Source organism: Melanaphis sacchari, unplaced genomic scaffold, assembly GCF_002803265.2.
Source record: "Melanaphis sacchari strain LSU unplaced genomic scaffold, SCAv2.0 Contig1_pilon_pilon, whole genome shotgun sequence".
Lineage (NCBI taxonomy): Eukaryota > Metazoa > Arthropoda > Insecta > Hemiptera > Aphididae > Melanaphis > Melanaphis sacchari.
Window position 1 is genome coordinate 1,896,246 of NW_020270976.1, and position 23,073 is coordinate 1,919,318.

At 25.3% G+C, this 23,073-nt stretch overlaps 1 protein-coding gene across 1 annotated transcript in view; it reads left to right on the plus strand.

Moving 5' to 3' along the window:
• The first annotated feature begins 8,511 nt into the window (after positions 1-8,511).
• LOC112593294 overlaps positions 8,512-23,073 on the plus strand; it is a 72,051-nt gene continuing 57,489 nt past the window's right edge. Inside the window, exon 1 of the mRNA XM_025337667.1 lies at positions 8,512-9,008. The gene's annotated coding sequence lies outside the window, so the exon portion shown is untranslated. The remainder of the gene's footprint in view (positions 9,009-23,073) is intronic.

A 23,073-nucleotide genomic window follows, 5' to 3' on the forward strand; every position in this document is an offset into this window, starting at 1 on the left:
ACCGCTTTTAATTTAACTATAAATTATTTTATATTTCAAAGCTATGTAGTAGAATCTTTAATGATATTATGATGATATATAAACAAAATACATGAGTATTTTTAATTGTTACAACATTTTACTGAACTTTACATTTTTATAAACATTAAATTTAAAATTAGGAATATAAACGATAACATCAAAATTTTCAAAAATGTATTTTGTTTAGTGTAAATTAAAATATTTTAGTAAATTTATGAAGTACATAATTTAGAAATCATTTAAATAACAATATATTTTTTATCAATGAAGGTGTTATATAAAACTATTGAAACATCATGGACTACTTGCAATGAATATTATTCGTAAAAAATTAAAAATATAATATTGTAAAACCTGCAATATGTATGTTCCTAGTTTCGCTCAAAATCTAAAATATGTTTGAGAGTTATTATCTCATAAACCCATAATTTGAATTAAAATGGGCTCATATCTATTTTTTTAATGTACCTATCTTACTTTTTGTATGTATATAAATTTAAATGTTGTTAAAAACATGAAAATGGAGCAAAAATGCATTCATGTCATGTTTATTGTCAGCATCATGAACAAGAGACTGTCTCACTTGTACCTCTTAAATAGTTGTTTGGTTAAACATAATCAGACCCCCTAGGCTTCTAACATCAACCTAAAACCACATTTTAGAAACCACTAATGTAGACTAATATAGTATACCATTCACACTAAAAAACCTGTGCTAAATTTAAAATGTTGAGAAGTTTAGATCTCTGCTTTCAAAAGAATTAAGAAAATAAGGGATCATTTGAACATAATATCTCATATGTGTTATCAGTTATCACCAACCTTCATCGTACAATTAATTAAAAATAATAACGTATTTCTTATATCCTTACATGGTGACCTTATACTATAAATCGTTTTTTAAATATCTTTTATGTAATTAAAAATTAATAATATGACATCAACTAATATTCATGAAATCTCTATACGTTTGGTTTAAGCAAACTAATAAAGCTTGCAATTTGACAAAATATTGATAATTTATACAGTACTTTAAAAAAACTGAATCTTGATTTTTGACTTACAATTATTTTTTCACTAGAATTTCAAACATGTTTCAATTAAAAATAAAACGACTAATAAACAATATTAAAATCATTTCATAATTCATATGGTAGTTTTAAAGCTAAAGTTATCAAAAATCTCATTTGATGTAAGGTTATACTGTATAGTAATTTTGAATAATAAAATTATTAACCGACAACCGTCATCGTAATTGTCTATGATAAAATACAATACAATAACACTAAACTTCAACTGTTCAACTAAACTTAATCATTGTTGTTTTTAAAATATAAAAAAAAAATACTTAAGAACTAAATAAAAGAAAAATAATAGTAAATAATATAAGTACAACATTGTATCAGGTAATATAATTTATTTTTGTCTTTTTATGGCCAATGCACCTACAAAAGCGCAAATTCGTTTTGATCATTTTGAACTACCTACCAAAAAAAACATATATGATTTGCATTTATGGGTATCACCGGTTTTTTCGTATCAACGACGATATGGTAATAAATTCTGAATGTTATCGATGCATTATAATCATGAATTATGATTGTTATTGATCGTTTCCACTAATTGATAAAGGTAGTTTATATTATATTATGATCTACAATATGAATAATATTTTGATATTAATGATATTTACCACCTTTTATTATTCTATACTTGTAGTATAGTATACTATACATATAATATTATAATTTACTGTATATTAATCAGTGCTACATCAAACGTTATAGCCTATTGGTAATTAAATTATTATAGTATTATTATGTAGATACCTACATACCAAGGGCGGATCCAGCAATCCAGCATGTATTTACGGTTGGAGCACTTTATAGGAAATATTTTATAATATAGATATATCCCCCCCCCCCACAAAAATAAATTTCGATACTAAAATTTTTATTTTTTTTCCAACGGGGGTGGCACTTGCCACCTATGCCCCCCTGGATTCGCGCTTGCTACATACTTGTATAAAATATAAATTTTGTCTTCGACCTACGGACCAACATATTTATTGTTTTTTCACCGCTCTCTGTCTAATAATGTCAATTTATGACCATTTTAGTCTTTAGATAATGTAATGTTTATGTATTATATTTAAAATTAAAGAAAAAAAAAACTAAATCAACTTCATTGAGTAAGTTGCTGTAGCAGTGAAGCAGATAATATGTGTTAAGTTTAAATTCAAAGATTGATCCATGTTATCTCAGTCCTTTGTTTATAATATGATATTAATAGATAAGTTCTTGTTGCAATTGTTTCAAATTTCTGTGCGTGCAACTAGAAAAATAAGAAATTAAGTATAGTACGAGGTACCTTAGGTATACCTATTTACATGTAACAATAAATAATAAAATGAGTGATAACTATTGAAAATGATAAATTAAATAATAGCTAGGTTAGGTAAGTTGCTACCTACGGAATAATATTTTTTGAATAATAACAGAACAACAAAATTCGTTTGTGAATTAATCGTTATTAGGAATACTTACGTTTGAATATTCAATATCGTCCAAATTTGAACGTCGATCGTTTAAAGAATATTTATTTTATTTGGATTTATAATAAAAATTTTCTTCTTAATTTCCGGTAATAAAAATATTATATTTTTTAATTTTCAAGTCTAAAGTACCTATATGTTAAAATTGAACATTGTGTATTAATTTTAACTACAGAATAATATTTGTAAATTGTAATGATTTTATAAAATTAATTTCTTAAATTTTTCAAAGATCTATAAATGGCTTTACGTATTTGAAGTATTAATAATAATTTTGATAATTTGATAAATATCTACAAAATATTATTTTGCAGTTCAAATTATATAATATTTTTATTTTAACACTTAATATTTGAAAATGTAGGTAATGCAAGATTTCTTACAATTTTTTCTGACTGGAACGTACAAAAAAAATGTTGGCGTAAAAACTTTAACGTCAATCTTACCTATTAAACATAAACTAATAAGTACCTAACAATACTTTATTACAATATAGGTACCAACCTATATTTTTTTATTGCCTCGAAAGATATTTATTTAAATGACCAGAGATTCTTATAAATACAATGAATAATCGATGTTTACCTATATTATAATAATAAATAATATGTAATATGATAGCTACTTAAATATATTTGTAGGTATATAAAGTCTTGCGAGTTGTCGAAAAGTCGGTTATAACAGTTGCATTATAACGTAGGTATAGTGTGCTTTAGTTCTTCGTTGCATATTTATTGACAAAATTTTTGATTTATTCCTGGATAGGTGAAATCTTTAAATCTCGATGCATGACTTCATTCCTGTGCTACCGGTATGTTTGCAGTAATGATACTAAGAGCAATATTTTGACAACGTTGAATAACTTCGATGTTGGATTTTCTGGCACAACCTCACAATTGTATGCCATAAATCCAAATCGGTTTGATGATAGCTATATATAGAAGCCATTTGTTTGCCAGGTTTAGTATGGAATGTCTCCCAACTATTGAATATATACCTATTGCGCAATTTATTTTTTATTTGAAATTTTTTCTGGCGGATATGGTTGTTCCAATTTAGGCAAGAATCAAGGTGCATACCCGAATTTAACTGGATTTTTGTTCATAGTATATTCTCGTGTGGGTGTAGTTCAGAAAAATTTGTAAATTTTAAGTTTACGTAGAGTATAGGTTATGTTCACCAATTCATCTCAATAAATTTTGGTTTTCCAACTCCTATATCGTCCAATAAGAAATGTAGTGGTTGGATGAGGTCTGTATAGTTTTCAATCGTAGTCCATTGATCATTAATACCTACTTGTTCTTAACATTGTTATATGTCGTCGGAAAATATTTAGCAGTCACCATTAGTTGGGGTATTAGCTATACCGAGTATATAGATAAATAATAAGCTCTAATTTCTAATCCTTTACTTTATGGACTTGTAGTACTCCAGATGATGTATTTTTCAAATTTATTATCGCTTCTTCATGCATAACTCCAAACTTTCGTTCAGTCAGGTATGATTCTAGGAGTGCATGCCTGGTGTATGATAGGAGAATTTTAGGAGTCCTGTATGCCAAACCTTATCAAAAGCTTGCAGGGTGACGTCTAAAATATTCCATAGCAATACTTTTTTTTTCTTACTGCATTTTGCTATATAATATTTGTAAGACAATGAACTTAGTTGATGGTTAAAGTTTATTTCATAATCCAAACTGCCAACTGGTGGTATATGTTATGAGCTAGGTATCTTAATTTTTCTATAAATGGTTTTAAACGACTTTTAAGAAATTTTTTGAAGAGCTTTTACATGCTTAAAAAACGATATTGATCTGTTTAAGGTACCTAGCTTATTCTTGTGTAAATTACCTGGTTTTAATTACATAATACGAACACTTGTGCTTTTTTACTCTCAGACACATTCTACTTGTAGGATTGCGTTTTATATTATATGCGTACGTGTTAGAAGAAAAATAATTTTCTTTGATACATCTTTAAATATATTTATTCGTATATATAGGTACATATCATACATATTATTATTATTTTATTTTATTTATTTTTCATTAAATATCAATAAATTACTATGAAACGGAGCGATAGGTTTATAGAATATATACAATATACCAGGGATAGCTAAACTACGACTCCCGTCATAGACTTATGATTATTTTTTAAATGGCATTACATATCTAATAAGGTGAAATACTATAATATGTTCATAAAAATTTTAAGTCTACGTAGACAATATTTTTGAACAAAAACAAAAAAATCATCTTTTTTGTATAATACCTATCTAATTTAAAATTTAAATTTCTATAAGAATTAAGAACACTTTTACTTATATGGGATCTTCTTTTAAAAATTTTAAATACCTATAGATAGCTTAGTATAAATACGAGTATTTTTTGAATGTCATTATGTATAGAAAATTTAAATTAAAAAAAAACTTCGTTAGGTTAAAAAATTTAAAAATGTAGGTAATACATAAAGTTCCTCATAAGTTTTTCTTATTACAATTAAGATATTTCAAAATATTATTGCATATTTAATGAAGCTTAATTTAAAAAATGTACCTATTAGCCCGATTTCTATAAACATTTAGTTCAAATTTCGATACCGTTATCTAAATTACGAACATTTAAAAAAAAATTTTTTAGTTAAAAATGTATAAAATATTCAATTTTTATATAAAAGGATTTATTATAAATTATGTTTTTCATTACCTAATAAATAATAATAATGATAATTTTCTTTTGGATAACCAAAACATCGTAACAAAAATAAACTTTTTTTTTATAGACATTTTAAGGTAACATTTTGTCAAAATTAGATTTTTTGATTTGGTAGCGATTTTTTTTTTTTTATTGCAAATAAAAAATGTTATTTATAAGTACTCGAGACTTTTGACGAATATTGTTATATTTTATACATAAAAATTATTTTCAAATTCAATATTTTTGTCAAAAATTAATTATTCAACTATTACTATACCTACTATTACTGTATATAGTGTATGGCGTATTGCTATAATACTAAAATCAATTACTTTAATAGCAATATAAATACTTTTATCATAAATTATACATAATAGGTAATAAATCTACATTGGCGACGAGCGCAGTATGCTATTAGTCTATAATATAGGCTACAGCTCTGCAGAAATTTTTCTAGCCCCGTCGCGGTGTTTATACTTTCATTTTAAAGCATTTTATTCAAGATTATAGTTTAATTATTTTTATTATTTTCCTTGAATTTCATCGAGGATTCAAATAATAGCAGAGTATAATATTATTTACTACATACATACATTTTACATATATTATTTATTTCTATCATAATAATATCAACATGTTTATTTTTATAGCTTAATAATTTTTGGATTTACCCTGTGTGGTTTTCGGGTCGTGCATAACATTGTTGCATTGGTCTATGAATTATGATAATATTTTGACGATGACGTACAATAATTATTATATGGGCATTAGAATATATACATTTGCATTCTATTATTATTTATTTCAGTATTTCTCTCGGAATTGGTCTATATATGTTGTTTACTCCTTTAGATACTGCGAATTATATATACATTTGTCTTTTATTTTTCTCGAAAACCTATTTTATAAATTTATAGTTAATTTTACTTTCTTTGTTTCATTTTTCTTATTTCTTGAAAAAATGTTCAGTACCTATAATTAATACTGAGAAAATACTCGAGAAAAAAATATTATCACCAACTAGAGACAGCGAATACTTTGCGGTGGCATGTGGATGATCTAAGTTCAATTAATAGAAAATTTAAAATTAATAATTCGTCAATAATCACGATGATCTTAACCTGAGCATTCTGAAATCGCATTAAATGATTAATTTTAGCAAAACTAAGAAATAGAACCGATTTAATTTATACTAAACGTAAATACCAAGTAAAACTACTAAAATTTGATGAATTAAAATAAACTTCATACTGAAAGAAATTTATCACATGCATTAGAATCATAAAATGTAGGTATACCTACTCAATATTTTTGCAGAAAAAGACAGACGTTCAAGTATGAAATAATAACTTAATTTAAATTGTTTTATGTATTATAAAATAAATGTCAGGCTGAGAAGAAGTTAATTATAAATTGTAAACCTTTCACCATTATACGACTATACCTATAGGTACTGTAGGAACTTAAAATGTTCACTAAACATTTATATTACAGTGGAACCTTGTTATTTCGAACTTCGGTATTTTAAAGTTTCTGTATGTCGAATTTTTTTTTCAGTCCGTTGATTTTTAGTCGTGAACTTACGAGTTAAGTTATTTCGGTCTACATTTTTCTATAAGTCGAAGTCATTATTTGGTACCCACCGCCTATTACGATTCACTAACTCGAATAAATGACAGATAAGATAAAGAATAAAATGCCCAGATTATAAAATATAAGATAAATGACAGAATTCTACTTCCATAGAAAATAATATATAAATAGTACTTACCCAAATGACAAATACTAATAATATGTATAAGATATATAAATACACATTTTCCTTAATAATTAAACATTTTTATACCAAATTTTATTTATGTTTTAAATTCCTTATCGGTAATTCGAGGTTTCTATATTCTGAATTTTTTTTTTTGGTCTTTTGGACTTTAAGATACCGAGGTTTCACTGTATAAGCATTTTATCAATACGTTATACAATTTTCAAATTTTGTCTCTTTTTGTATTTTATGCATATTTCTACACAAGAAATTGGTCAAAATCACAATGCTTTGAAAATGTATTCGTAAGTACCTACTTAAAAATGTATAAGCCCTTTATCAATATTAATACCTCATAATTCATATAGGTTTGAAACTGTCACAGTAACAATATACGAGTATATAGGTTCCAGAAAACACATTTGGTGGTGTCTGATGACTCATAAGCCGATAACAATAATATATACGCCTATCATATTGCTTAACTGGCTTAAGTAAAATATATAATATAATAATAATTAATAGTATTATTTATTTTATTATACTCATCGATGAAATGTGTTTGGCAAAAATATTAGTTCAGTCTACTGCTGTAATATAACCAATATAAGTATTATTGGTATTAACGAAAAAAAATAAGTTAACGATAGCAGGCATAAGTAAGGTACCTAAAAGAAATAGCTGCGCGGATATATCATTTTAAAATATCATCTTTAGAAGTCTTCGTTCAAAATCGTTTTTCGCATAAGTAGGTTCTTCAATGATTTATCATTAAATCCAAATTTAACACATCCGTTACGATTTACAGTGATCAGCTGTTAGGTGTGTATTATACTCGATGACCAGGTACCTATAATAATACATATACTAAACACACTAAACCTAACCTAGAGACCTATATATACTAGTTTTCATATTTTATTCTTCCTAATCTTCCTATACCACGATGGTAAATCGTATATTATTTTATTTTATTATTATTGCCAATTTATGTATTATAGCTGGTAAAAACGGTATACCTATATGTACACCATATGCCTATACCTACCAACAGTAGTACCACATTGCAAGCAATATATACACAAATAGAGATAATAGGTGTATACTATACAACACGTCATATATGACTATACTATAGTATAATATTAATACCTAATATTATGTATTGGTACCTAGGTACATTATAAATATATAATAGAGGTACCTATATATTATTATGTTAAACATTATAGATATTATACAGGAACTACAGGACGCTTTATAGGGATGACAATTATTTTATTATAAAATGCACCACTACCGCATTTCGATTTCGTATATTGTGTTTACGTCGGATTTTTGACGACGAGGAGGGGGAGGAGGAGGCGTGGTCGTAGCACCGGTGTCCACGCCATTGGCCACCGTCGGGTTTGGCCCCCTTTCGCCGCCGCCGCCGACGATGCCGATCCGGCCGGTCGCAATACGCTCGCAACAGTCGTCACAGTGCACAGACGCACCGCTGCGTTCCGTAATCAGTGTACACCGCGTCTACTCTCCGAGACCGATTGTCGAGTGCGTTTTCATATTTTATACTTGCTATAATATACAATTAATGATATTCAGCCATAGGTAATACGGAACAGACACTGTTTTATATTTTTGTAACCGTTTCTGAATAAAAGAAAAAAAAAAATCATACGTTTTATTCTCCCGCGTGTATTGTATTGCTCGTGCACCCGAAATATATTATAATATTATATACCTATACAGCACAGGTATACGCGTGACGTTTTTAAATCGCTAATTATTTACGACGAAATTTCGTGTAGACATTTTGTTAAATTGTGCGTGCGTTTTGGTTTTTATACTTACTTTTGCTTTGTACACAGTTTTCCCGCCTTCTATCGGACCAGGTTCGATATTATTCGTTCAAAATTGGCCGCATCAAGCAGAATCCGGTTCGTGTAGCCACTGGCGAAACGGCTGCGCACGACTTGGTAAGTCTATTTATCTATACTAACTTCCAATATGATATTATTATTACTATACCTACGCCTGTGGTTGATTTTTTTTTTACACGCATCCATAAAATAAAAATGGTGTTGTGAAATACCATGTGTGATGTGTCAATACGTCTATTACTCTATTAAATTCATTTATGCCTATGCAATACGTAGGTATTATTACTTTGAGATTTTAGTCTGTCAGACAACTTACATGCTTACGCATAACATGTGTTGTTGTCCTAGAGAGCGCCATCTGCAATACATTTTGAAAAAATATGCGCCCCGTACATTCCATCTATACGTACCTAGACTACTTCGCTGAATATTATATGGTTTATATTATAATAATTATACGAATAATATTACGATATTACAATATTATCATTTATCATAAGCAATATACGATATATCAGTACAACAGAGCTTGGTGAAAACAAAATATACCTAGTAGGTAGTAGGTACCTAAATGTTTATAACAGTCGATTGAAAAAAATCATATCGTAAATAAAATAATTTAACACATATATTATATAATATTGGATAAATATACCTAAATATTTATACATATGATCATGGTTATTGAATTTTTAAGTTCTCATTATCGATAGTCGTATTTATATAGGTAATACGTACTTATCTAGGTACCTAATTTATTTCTTAAAATATCAGTTTCTAATTTAATTTTCATATTAAATTCAAGGGACTATATAGAGTAAAAATATTAAACAAAATATTTATTTATAATACATAAAACTAAAAGATGTAGGTATTGACTTATTTTATTTTTTTTTTGTCATTATTATAAAATGTACCTTTAATGCGCCCAAATGATTATATAGGTACTTATTGTACAAATATTTTATTTTGTTATTTATACGAGTTTATGTATTAATACTCACAATGAGATAATACTACGTTTATACCTACACAATATAGGTATAGGTACTAGGTAGATATTTTTCTGTAGGTATACCTATTATACCTACACGATACGTGTTAAAAACTATGTCTTCTTTTGTCTCCCGGCTGATAGTTAATGTTATAAAATAATAATTCTTAGGTTAATAAAGGGTTGTAAATATATACATAGATTTATACGTGTACATATTATACGGGTGTCTATAGTGAGGGTTTGACATTTATAAGTGTACCTACCTGGTTTATTGTTAAATTATTAAATCCTTGCATTACGTTCTGTATGATATTTATATACATGTATACTATTTATGTGTGTGTTTGTGTGTTATGCCTATAATATATCCTATTGTATATAGTTATAGTCGTAAAGTATCCTAACAATTATAAAATATACAGTAAAATATAGTGCAGCAGTGTACTATTTCTGTTGTTAACAAATTAACGAAAAAATAATGCTTGTTCTTCTTAGTTTAATACAAATGTTTAAAATAAATAACATATGGATGTATAGATAATTTTTTATACAATATGTCAATATATTATACAGTTTAGAACAAATTTTTGTTATAATATAGTTTAAATTTAATGTATTTATTATTTAAATGGTTTTTGAAAATAGTTGTTTTCTAAACTGTACATGTAAACTGACATAATGCATTATATAGATTTAAGTATATTATGATAAATTATTACCTATATATATATTTTAATATTTATTTAGATTAGCCAGTGATCATGTCATTATAAATATTTATCCTTCTTTATAGAGGTTATTAAAATAATATCATGTATAGATCATTAGATTTTATTTGAAGTTTTTGATCCATTAATTGAATATTTTATATTATATATAAATATACTTACAAATCATCTCGAAGCCAAATAGTTATGTGAAATAGAAATAGTATAAAATAGTATATATTTCATCATAAATATACATCATTAACACATTGTGGACACTTTATATGAATATAAATTGTTATAACAGTAAGTAATATAACAACAAAACTAATAAAATAGATGTTAGGTGGTTTCTCAGTTTGTTCACATCTATCTTCTTTATGCAACGAAAGTCCAGTTTCTAAATCTTTATGAAAATATAAATAAAAATTCGATTGTATAGATATAGGTACTAAAATTAACGTAAATATAGTTTAGATATTAACTTGTTTCGTCATAATGGTTATTCATTTGTGCTATATATGTTTTACGTGCCAAAATTGCCAATTGTCTATAGTTGTCCAACTTTTGTTTAATTCTTTTAATACGTTTTGAAACTTCTACTTTATCTTATGAAAATGTATTTTAAATTAATATTATAATATACCTACCTATTTTTTACTATGGAAATTATCTACTATTTACCTGACCATTTATCATCATAGGCAAAACTATTCACAATAACTACGAATAAAACTATATAATAAGATTTCATCGATATTAAATTGATCTTGTTGTTTAACTTTAAACTAATATTGTAGTAAACAAATAATTAAACTAGTTTAATACATTATAATATGGTATCACGACCTTGTGATTTGTCACTTAGCAACTAGTAATGTAGATTTAACGACATAGGTAGCAATGGTTTATACAACAATAATTCCGCAAAAAATAATTTAGATATCGTAATAACTTATTTATGTAACACTTTAGTAAATCTGGATCTCCAAACTTTTTTATATATATAATGTATATTTATATTTGTTATATATTAAAACAAAATAAATATATAAAAACAACAAAATAATTAACAATTATAAAAAAATTAATAATTTGCACTTTAGAAACTTGGAATAGGTAATAATAGGTACACATATCACAATATACCTACTCAAAACGGTATTTAAAATATGCTTGGTTGTATACAACCAACTATATTTGTTAAAAATTTGGTATTTTTTGTTCTAAATGTTATAATATTGATTATTGATAAATGGTTAATATTTTAAAATTAATCAATTGACAATTGTTATCCATTAATAATTTTATTATTCAATATTATTCAAAAAAAAAAAAAAAAAAAAAATGATAAATTTATCATTTTTTCTATTTATAACAAATATTAACAGAAATTACTGTTTTATATCTATGATACTTTGTCTAGAGAGCATTTATAATAATAATTATTCCCTAATATTACCTATATCTATAATTTGATTTGTATAACTTTACTGTCAATTATATTATTTTATGTAGTTTAATAAATTTAGTAAATAGATATAACATAAGCTATAGGCATTTTAAACAATTATCCCTATAATTAAAATAATTATTTAACTTGAGTTAAAAGAATTATTTAAAACCATTATGTAAATTATAATTAAAAAACCATTAAATAATTATTAATCAATTATTACGTAACTTAAAAGTTCAATGAAATTGATTGGTATCTTTATTTATGATGCAAAATATATACTAATTCTATAATTATAAATAAAATATTACCTGTGAATAACCTGTATTTTTCGTATGTCATACAACAAAATATTTGAAAAGCAATTTGAATATAAAACAAGTGACAACCTAATATTTAATAGTCATCACTCATCATGCACCATTTAAATATGTATATACTATACTGTTTAATGTTTTTAAATCTTTTAGTTTCTTATTTAAAATATAAAGAATAATATTAGTACTACTACGTGACTAAATAAATGTTTTTAGAAATTGTATTCTGTAAAAATCATCAAATATTATTAAAGGTTTACTTATATTTATAAATAATCGGAAAATGAGAATAAATAATAATTAAAACTTTTAAAGACTTATAATATTACACAAATTCACCTATTGTAGGTATATAATTAAAATATTATTTTGATAAATAAATTACACATCACAGAAATAACATAAAAATAATGTTATGTAAGTAAAATAAACTAACACAATTTAAAATTAATCAAAGTAATAAATGTAATAAAATTTAAACTTAATGTTAATATGATACCTATATTTACAATCATCTATTTCATATTAAAAATTGTACATACATATATTTATTAGAGTGAAATGTGTATCAAGCTTGATTGTCTTAGTTTCATAAATTTGAAATGTATGTATTGTATAGATACTTACGTTAACGGTATTAAACGTGTTTGTATATGTTGACATTTTGACTATTAAATTTTGAAACTATGTGTGACGATAAAAAGTGGCCTTGGACCTTCATGATAGACTTGCATTATGTTAAAGAAATTGATGTGCATATAGGGCTGAACATATTGCTAGGGTAAAACCTTTCGGTACAATTCAAACATTTATTTAGTTAGGGTTAAAGAGAATTTAGTCACCGCGGTCATCGATGTTGTTCAAAAGAGCCGATCAGATATTTTTACAAGGGTAGTTTTTTTTCGAGGACAAAAAACAAAATAAAAAGTAACAATATAAAATTATAACAATAATAATAATATATTAAATAATGTTACTTACTTACTATAATAAAATTAAAACATTATTTTTATATAAAGACATAATAGTTACAGACGTAGTATTGTATAATATTATACAATAATTGAATTATAATATTATACTAGGTAACTCAACGTTAATACAAATATATAGTAGGTTAGCTATTTAAGTATTCAAGAATATATATAAAATGCACTTACATACGATTTATGGTCATTAGATTTTAATTATATCATTCGGTTAAGAAATTAATAATATACAAGTATAAAAAAAATATATAAAAAAAAATATAATATATAAAATATATAGTATAAAAATGCATGTCAGCAAATGAAGAGCAAATTATCATGCTAAATAATGTATTGTTATACAATATTCTGAAATGATTGAACTATTAAAATTAATTTATATTGTAACTTAATGTTGTAAAAATTATTATAATAGTGATGAATAAATAAAAATTATTAACAATACCTAATTGCTTTAAAAATATTTAATCGTTTCAATTTTAAGTATTTGCTCAATACAATTAAAAGCAGTTGAATAAAAATTACTTAGAAGTAATTAAATTTTTGTTCTGCTTTCGGAGTTGATAAGATACTATACTTCTAGCAGCTAATTAATACGCTCCAAATATGAAGTCAATATATTTAGTCTATATGGTTACATATTTTCCAACAATATCAAGCGTAACTGCACGGATATTATTTATATTTGAATGCACCCGCCTCTGAAATTAGAATCGTAACAGAAATACACAATAAATTATCAACCTTGTCTCTTACAATTGACCACTTAGAATTAAGTAGACTGTCAATTTAAATAACGTGTACAGCTGCCCTCCTCCCTCGCGGCCAACGCATAAACGATAATTGAAGTGTTTTGACATTATATAAATATACATTAACATGTGTATGCGTTTCCGTTCCGTCTTCTATGGAAAAACTGTGTTTTTTTCTGTTTAATATTATCATTATTGTTCGAAGGATGTTGTGTTTTGTAAATGATATATGTATGTGACTTATTCATTATATTATTGTCCTTTGTAATAGTACCTATGTGTGCGTATATTGGACTATAAAAGACCCGGACAATCGTCATTATGATGCAACTATATTTGTGTATATACACGTATATTATATTATGTACGTACATATTATGTTGTTTTATAGGTATACGTTTTCAATTCATTTTTTGGGAGGCAATAATAATAAGTAATAACAGACCATTCGACCGCTTTCTTAAATAAATTCCGATTCCTGTATTATGTGTCTGACTTGTTAATCAAGTTGCACGTGGGGAACATAATGTTGTAATTATATATGATAATGAGTCATGACGTGTATTAACCCCGAAGTCCAAGCCATAATCAGATTTTTAAAAACGTTAGTATATAAAATTTAAAAACTTTGATTTTATTTACAAAATATGCATAATGAATAATGATTTAAGTAATTTCACGACGAACCCTGGTGTTTATTGCATTATAGGTATATTATAATATAATACATTTTATTATAAAAAAAAAAAAAAAAATACTTGAAAAATACTCTGAACTTCTTACTTGTATAATTTTGAAACAAGTATTTTTATCATATCTGTAAGGTCGCAAAGTGTATATGTATAACATATGATCATCGTTTTTACATTACCTACCTGTTTAATAGTAATAATGTAAACATTTTTTAAGCCATTACTTCTTTTTCTTATGTACTCACTTAAGATATATTCATGTTTATTTATTTAAAATAATTTTTGAAATATAGTGGTTTTTAAAAATTATTAACACCTAATAATAAAAAATGAACGTATTTTTAATATATTCTAAAATGCCTATATAATTATTACCCTAGAGCCTTGGGTCAAGCTTGATTTCTTTTATAATTTTTCATCAGAATGTATTTAAAAACTTTTAATAAACTCTAAGTATAGTACTTTATTTATAGGACTAGTTCCAGGTATAATAATTAAAAGACATTTTATTTGGACAGTGAAAATACAAATTGTTAAATTGCTTATGAATATATATTTTACGCCCTTGAGTATATCATTGATCCGTCTATTAATTTAAATAAAATAGAATATAAATAACTCAACTTTATAATTCCTTTGTAATTACTTATTAGCTTATGCTTTAACAAATAATTAATACTGTTGTATTGTATTTTCGTTTATCTTTATGCAAGTTGAAATATAATAACAATTAAATGCATGTAGAATAACAATTAGTTATCAAATAATATATAAAAAGTATTGCATATTATATACGTACTACAAAATTACATTTTGAATTATATAATATATTGTTATATATATAATTAATTACTTTATAGTGGGTAGCTAACTATTGAACTAGTGAACTTATTTACAATATTAATTTTTGAATAATTGTTATACACTTTCAACTATTAAGTCTAAAATAATAGCATTTGTTCAGTTATCTATGTAGTGTTCAATCTCTTCAAATAATAATGATATATAATAATAAAAATAATATTAATGCCTAAGATATTTATTTATAATAATTATATTCATCTATATATCTTAAAAACCTTGCCACGTTATTTCTCGAGAATATTACAGTATTCTTTATTTAATCTCCTTCTTGTTTTATATTTTTCATCCCTTTAGTAGAACGTACTTAAATGGTGACCAGATGTATACAACATGCTCCCGAACATACCTACCCCGTGCACAATACTGTTAGATTGCTGGCATATATATATATATATATATATACGTGCGCGTTTTATAACGATATACCATGGCTACATGTGGTGTAAGGATTTCAATACTCAATGGCTATATTAAATGTGCAAAATATATCATCAGTTATAGTTACATATATATTTTCTAAATTTTGATGTCAACAAATTTTAAATAGTACGATATATTATGATAAAATGGCTGTGTACAAAATTATCTTAATAACACTGTCACGAGAACAAATTGTAGCTAATAATAACCTTTTCCGCCAACGATTTTTTTTTTTTTTCTAAGTAGAATAATAAAAAAAACTGAAAATGTTTCTGATGGAAATAAGCAAAATGTTTAGTGAATAATTAAAATTATAACCAAAAAGTGATAAAAATGATCAATATGAATTCCAGCTCAGATTTAACGTTTTGATAATATTTCTATAAACTATTCCGGGGTTTGAAAAATTTTGATAATAAATATTTAAAAATTGTTTCATAGTTTATTGTTATAATAAAAAACTATATGATCGGGGTTAGAATTTGTATGCATCGGTATTTAATATTTTTTCTTTTCATAACGTCATTTTATAAATTTGTTTTTACCTGTCTAAGGTCTACGAATAACCTCTTTATAAAAAAAAAAATATCTATTACTTATTTTACATACTTAAACTTTATAAAAAAGCATTTCTTGTGATATATTTTATGAAAGTAATGTAATGGCTATATTCTGTGTCATATTTATATAATATTACAATGATAATTTTAGTTCTAAATTACAATCAGTAATTTAGTAGGTATTTTGTTTAAAAAAAAAAAAAATTCAATGTTATAGATTTATTTGAAAGTAAGACTTTAAAAACAATATAAAAATTACAAAAAAAGTAACTTCAATTTTTTCATTTAATTTATTTTAAAATTAGAATATACTTTACCTTTACTTTAAAATAGTTTGAATATAATTGGTAATAATTCTGTGCTATGCTTGTATGTATTGCATATTTCATCAAAACTAAATAATGCATTCCTGATATTCTCGAGTGTATTACGATTATATGAATCCGCTTTTTTTAAATCTACTAGAAGAAATTTAAAAGATGGAAATATTTGATATTTTTAAAAAATTCATAAAAATAAATTATTCATATATACTATTTAGACTATTTACTCTCTTACTGAAAAAAACTAAAAATAGTAGTTTCCCCTTAAGAAAAAAAAAACTGAAGCGCTGAAAAGTAATGTTTTGACTGGCAGGTGATGTTTATAGGTTTTTTTTATTTTAACTCTTCAGACTAAAAAAATGTCGGGTAAAAAATAATCTAAGTTTAAAATATTTATTGTGCTCCAACATAAAATAAAAATAGTTTAATATAAAAAATAATTCGATGTTTTGGTAGCTAAATTATTATAAATTATCATTTTTTTTTTTAAATTTGTTAATGTATACGATTGCTGCAGTTACGTATACATACCTAGTATTTATTTTAAATATATTCCAGTAACCAATGTCAAGGGTATTTAAAAATTCATTTTTGTGTTTGTTTACATTTGTTTGAAGATTCATGGGGTTTTGGATTATATAGAGATGGACGCAAGATTATATTATTAAAGAGGGTGTGTGTAATAAGTCATGAGCCAACTGTTTCTATCCTTAGAAACTGTTAAAACTTAAAAATATTTACATATAGCTTTTTTTACATATAAATTGTTATAATTTTTAATAAGATTAAATAGTTGTAAAATTGAACGCAAACAAATCCGTAAAAAAAGGAAATAACTTATTGTTAATGAGCCGTGAAATTTGGCATCAAGCCATTTATTAGAACTTAACGAGTTTTGAGCTGTTCATATTATATTATTATTAGACATTAAATAAAATGTATAAAAAACAAATCTTGGCTATAAAAATGATTATAAAAAAAATTATATTATGTTATTAATTATTATTGATATTATTACATTGGGTGGTTTCTTAAATACACAAAAAAAAAAAAAAAAAAACTAAGAACGTGGTATATATTTTAGAACTATTTGGGAAGAAAATTAAGTTGAAGGAAGAATAATTTAACTAATTTTCAAAAAAATTTATTTAAGCTTTCATTTTTTTTTTTACAAATTTTTCAAAGAAGTTTTCAAAAATCTAAAATTGAGTAGGTATTATTAGATCTCTCGTGTTCGATTTTTTTGATTTATTAGACATATGTAGTAACCTTTAATAATTTATAATGAATTGAACTACATCGACAAAAATTTAAAGGTGTTTTTTATGTTTTCACTAAAGTTTTTCATAATATTTTAATTTTGAAGTGAGTAAAAAAAAATTTCAAATTGTAATATTTTACTTTTGTTAAAACATAAATAACACTCTTACCATTAACTTTGATAATAAGTCACAATTCACTCTATGATTAAAAGTTACTAAACGTAATTGAAACTGCTAAATACAAATTTACTTAATTTTATGTTTGTAAAACGTATTGACAGCACATACGTCTTTTTAAAATGTTTTATTGTTTGTTTTATTCTTAAATATATCTGGCACCCTCGTACAACTATAGTGGTAGTCATCAACTTGAAAGCGTGTGGCGTAAATTCTTGAAATTTGTTACTAACGTACTGTACATTGATTTCCTATGGCTAAAATTCAATACTAAATATATTAGTTTATCGTAAGAGGGAATGGCTGACTTAATTTTTTTTGTATAAATTAATTATAAAGCGTGATGCTTATGCACTTAACTTAACCTTAACTTAACTTAACTAAAATAAAAAACAGTTATTTTGATACGTCAATGTATAAGACAGAGGTTCCCGACTTTTAATTTTATGTCTACTTTAAACTCATACCTATACGATTACATCCCCTCATCATCGTTAAAAATATTGTGGCAATCAAAACAGTTTACAATATTACACACAATTTTAACTAATTAAATAAAATTAACTGCATTAATTATTGCAATTACATTAATTTTGAGATTAAAATAAAAGCACATTATTGGGTGAAAATATAGTATTAGACTAGTCATTTTAATTTTACCTTTAATCAAGCAGATGTCAGTGTACTGGGTGTGTTCTCTCTCGCCCACGCGTAACATAGACAAAACACATATATGCAAAATTATTTTTTTATATTTATGATTAATCTAAGAGTGAAATAAACCATTACAAGAATTATAGAGAAAATATTGTTGAGAATATGAAATACTGATTTATTTAAATATTGAATCAAAATAATTTAAGATTCATCTAAATTAAAAAAAAAAATACTTTTAAGTTTAGTACAAAGTTAAATAATAATAAGATATTAAGTTAATATATCAAACCTTCGGAAATATTGTTCTCAATAATTTTTTTAATAAATGATTTTACTTTAATATTACTTAAAAATTACAAAAAATATTTTACGTAAATGTATTTTATTTATGTTGTGTGTCGGTTTGCGTTAGAAAATAAATATCGCGTTGATATTTTTTTACGTCACCTATAAATGTCCTCTAGTTTATAGATTAGAAATCATTGGTATAATTGTATAGCCACTATAGCTATTTATTTATGGTAATGAAAAATGATTATCTTATGCATCTAATGTATAATAATTACATATTTGATCATAATAATATTACCAGAGCAATGATGATTTTCGTTGGACTTTTTTAGTGACACTCAAAAGAATTATTCATATCCAAAATATAGAGTAAAATTAGGTATATACTTCCTTACATAATACTTTATTCATATCATAAGTCTTTCACTCGTCTAATATTCTGCGTGGATGTCTCCTTCATTCTTAAATTTGTATAAATTATGAATATACTGTCACTTATGAAAATATGATACAATTATTCCAATGACTTTTAAAAATATATGTTATGTCATTCACTCATTACCCAAGATTAATAACCGTGAATTATAAGTACCTATACCTATGTTTATAATTCCCACACTTGATAATATCGTTGACACATATAAATAATACATTACATAATATTATAAATATTCGATTAAATTGTTGTATTTAATTTAAATTGTACATAGTACTATATATACCGCATAATAATAGTTCATAAACTGGAATGATTAAATTTGAATTAGGTATTATTGTTTTATTATTCATTTTTGCATTATAAATTTACAAGTTGTTGATGACATAATTTTTAACGATTTATAACCCACAAAATCAAGAACGACGAGTATTAAGCTTTCTTTAATTGCCTAATTCCATGATTAGGAGATAGATTAGTATAAGTACTGTTCGATATTATTATAGCTATTGTGTGAATGTATGATGTTTATAACATAAATAATAGGAATACGGGAGTTATATACTTCAATACGGATGTCTGTTATATGCAACAACTGCAGATGGGTTACTATGAGTATACACTAAACTATATACGTGCATATGCATATTGCATATAGGGAAACAGTTGCCGAGAAAATTTTTATGGCCGATTTTATGCGTTCCGATTGATACGAGCCGATTAATAAAGCTGGTGTCGAGAGGGGTTTTTATGCGCTTGTCCTGATGTTTTCTTTTTATTTTATTTATCGTGCGTACATGTGAAACGATCAACAGATGCGTGAAAAAAACGTGTTAAACAAAACAGAACACGTAACCGTGTAAACGGTATACTATTACTGAATATATTATATATATATATATATATAGGTATATGGAAGCAGAAACGCATGGAAATGTGGTTCGATGCTATGCTTTGACTTAACATAATTAAGTGAAAACTTAAACAAGAAATCTTATACGGAAATAGGCTTTCGAAGAAAGAAATGATAATAATATATTCTAAAATAGTTCAAAGCAAAATTAAATTAAATGTATTATTTAAAACGTGAATCACCATTGAAATTTAATATAATAAAACATAGTTTAAACAAATATTTGTTTATTTGTTTTAACTGTTGCAAGGTATTTGCGCATTAGAAATAAATGTGCGGAAATAAATATATAATTTAATACTTCTAGATACATTCGATTTGAATATTAAAAATTATTTTAAATTATGTATTTGATAATGTAAAAATTTTAAATTTGTAACATATTTAAAATATTTTGTAACGCCGCAGTTAATATAATTTTAATGGGTAATTAGATATGCTCATATCTATCTACTATCTGCACTTGATATTATATCATAATTTTAAAACACTATTTTGTTTAATATGTGTATCAATAAATTTTAGAGCAGTTGATAAATTGTCATTTGCCATATTATTATAGTAATTTATAATCTCTTATATACGTTTTTAAGACGTCGTATTGTTTAATCTGAGGTAACTTTTTAAAAAATTCCATTGTAACTAATAGTAATTCATTAATAAATAATTATTCTAGTATTTTATATAATTTAAGAGTAAAAACAAAAAATATATTTTGAAAAGTTTGTGTAGTATCATGCCATAACTCATATTACTCATATTTGATTAGTTCATGTTTGCGCATATCATATACCTAATATCAAATTTTGACCGGTAAATTCATGCATTTTGAACTATCCTGTGTGTATGCCAAGTATATTTAAAACAATCGTTAAATGTCAGAAGCGTTTAATAACGTCCAGTTTAATGGGTGTCTATACAATAATAGAAGGGCTTATTACGTAGAAAACGGTCGTTTGAGAAATGTTTATGACCGATTTTATAGGTTCCGATTAATGCAGGCCGCCGATTAATGAACTAGAGTTTTATTTTATTTTTATTTTACCCCCGTTTTTTATTTATCACATACGTGTGTAAGGCGGACATTATTTTTTTCTCAACAGAAATAGACAAACAAATTGTTAATACAATACTATTCTGCGTTTAAAAGGAAGGAAATAAACGCCATCTCATAAAACTATTAGTGTTTCATGTATTTACATTTTTTTCTTTTTTTTTTTTTAACGGCCAAGCAATAAAATACTAAAACTTGGTTAGATAAATAGACAATGAACAATTGTTAATAGAATAGTCATAAAATATTAGTATGGACATTATAGATCAAGATGTTATCCACCAAAATTGTATTTATATCATTAAATTATGTTTCGCATAGATAATATACAGATGGTACTTGTATTCAATAGTGAAAAATAAAAATGCGGTTCTGTGCCCTAAAAATGTTCGTCATGTAATTGTATTATTCAATATTATGCAATTTCTCGAGGCTGTTCTTGTCTTTGAATATTATTAAAATTTTATTTTTACATGTCATACGCAACATGCGAGTATAATACCTATGTATAAATAGATATATAGCTACAATATACATAATAATATGATTAAACCGATGATTATGTTTTGTATAGTTACATACCTTAGCACATACCTAATATTGTTTGATAATGAGAGTACCTATATTTGTATAAATAAATATTAAATACCATGTGTGGCATAGCATACTCGGAAGCCAGTCTGCGGACGTCGATTGTCGTTTGCTCAGTAGCCACGGTTACATCGCGCTTATCAACCCGTCTGATCTCTTTTTAGCCCATTATTACCATACAAATCATACAATGTTTTAAATACATATTATTATTTATCGAAACCGGCCTTTTTTTTAATCGACCGCGTGTGTCGGTTTGAACATTTTTATTGAAAAAAAAAAATAAATAATAATAAATGATGTGTCTTTCAATAACAAATCCGTGGATACCTACCACCGATCGTATATTGTAATATTATGCTAGCTTGTCTAACATCTGGACGGTGAAAACACTACTGTAGTAACCACCCATGTATGCACAATTTACCCCTTCACGTAGGTATTAACGCTGCGCATTGTGTGTTCAAGATGTACCACGCAATGTACACTCATAGCGGTTAGTGCGTGCATCGGGTGTTACGGCTGTTACAAAAATAAATAGTACAATAAATTTCTTACAAAGTTATATGTATAGGCATAATTACGTTTCATTTTGTTTGAATATGTTTATATATATATTAATTTATAATAAGGTGGCTGACGTTAAAATTTCGCTAAAATTCACCGGAACGTGCCAAGTGCAAACACAGTACTGGCAGAAAGA